The sequence below is a fragment of the Eulemur rufifrons genome, chromosome 23 (assembly GCF_041146395.1).
Source record: "Eulemur rufifrons isolate Redbay chromosome 23, OSU_ERuf_1, whole genome shotgun sequence".
Classification (NCBI taxonomy): domain Eukaryota; kingdom Metazoa; phylum Chordata; class Mammalia; order Primates; family Lemuridae; genus Eulemur; species Eulemur rufifrons.
Genome location: NC_091005.1, coordinates 3,302,885 through 3,304,415, shown reverse-complemented (window position 1 = coordinate 3,304,415; position 1,531 = coordinate 3,302,885). Strand labels below are relative to the sequence as shown.

At 31.7% G+C, this 1,531-nt stretch overlaps 1 non-coding gene across 1 annotated transcript; it reads left to right on the top strand.

Moving 5' to 3' along the window:
• The first annotated feature begins 650 nt into the window (after positions 1-650).
• LOC138374078 (U4 spliceosomal RNA) lies at positions 651-789 on the top strand. The gene has a single exon (XR_011231351.1). It is a non-coding gene; the product is annotated as a U4 spliceosomal RNA (small nuclear RNA).
• The last annotated feature ends 742 nt before the right edge of the window (positions 790-1,531 follow it).

Genomic DNA, 1,531 nt, shown 5'->3' with positions numbered 1-1,531 from the left:
AACACAGAGAAAGTAGACTAAAAAAATAAAAACCAGTCTCAGTGACCTGTGGGACTATGATAAAACATCTAACATTCATGTCATAAGGATACCAAAAGAACAGGAGAAGTAGAGTGGAGATGACAAAGCACTGAAAGAAATAGTGGCTGGAAACTGCCAAAATTTGTCAAGAGACATAAATTTACAGATTCAAGAAGATGAGTAAACCAAAAACAGGAGAAATCCAAAGAAATTCATGCCAAGATGCATAATAATTAAACTTAAGAAAATTAAAGACAAAGAAAAAATCTTGAAAACAGCCAGAGAATGACATTTTACCTAAAGGGGAAAAACAAACAAATAAGCAAACAAACAAAATGACGGCAGATTTTCATCTTAAATCATGGGAGCCAGAAGAAAGCAGCATACTATTTTTTTCTTCAGATGTTGAAAGGAAAGAACTATTAACCCAGAATCCTATAGCCAGTGAAAATATCCTTCAAGAATGAATGGGGAAAATCAAGATATTCTCAAATGAAGGAAATTTAATAGAATTTGTCATTATCAGACTTACCCTAAAGGATTGGCTAAAGAAAGTTCTCTAAAAAGAAATCAAATGATAAAAGAAGAAAACTTGGAACATCAGGAAGAAAATATAAAAGCCAAAATACAGCTTTGCGCAGTGGCAGAATCGTAGCCAATGAGGTTTATCCGAGGTGTGATTATTGCTAATTGAAAACTTTTCCTAATACCCCGCCATTATGACTTGAAATATAGTCGGGATTGGCAATTTTTGAGTCTCCATGGAGACTGAAAAAAAAAAAAAAAGCCAAAATACAGGTAAATACAATAGACTTTCCTTTTACTCCTGAGTTTTCTAAATTATGTTTGAAAGCTAAACTAAAAATTATAAATCTGCATAGTGATTCTAAATGTATGTAGAGAAAATGCATAAGATAATTATATTTTAAATGGAGGATGGTAAGGGCATATTAAGGGCGATAAGTTTTCTATACTTCACTCAAACTGGTCAAATAATAGCACCATTAGACTGTGACAAGTTATGTACATGTAATGTAATACCTAACATAACCACTAATAGGTAAAAAGCTATACAAAAAATACACTCAAAAGCATTATAGATAAATAAAAATGGAATTCTGGAAAATATTCAAGGAAGGCAGGAAGACAGAAGAAAGGCAAAAGAAAAGAAGACAGGAATAAGAAAGCAGAGAATTAAAAAATAGAACAGAGAGCAAAAAGCAAAATGGCAGATTTAAGCCCTGCTATATGAATAATTATATTGAATGTAAATGTTCTAAAATATACCAGTTAAAAGACAGAGTTTTGCAGAGTGGATTAAAAAAACATATCCAACTATATGCTGTCTACAAGAAACTCACTTCAAATATAATGATATGGGCAGGTTGAAATTAAAAATATGTGAAGCCCAAGTCAAGATACTTATGTATTATCATGGGAGCCTCTTTATTTTCTTTTCTACCCAAAGCCTAGATTGATTTTTATTTCTTCCTCATTTTCTCTATTTCTC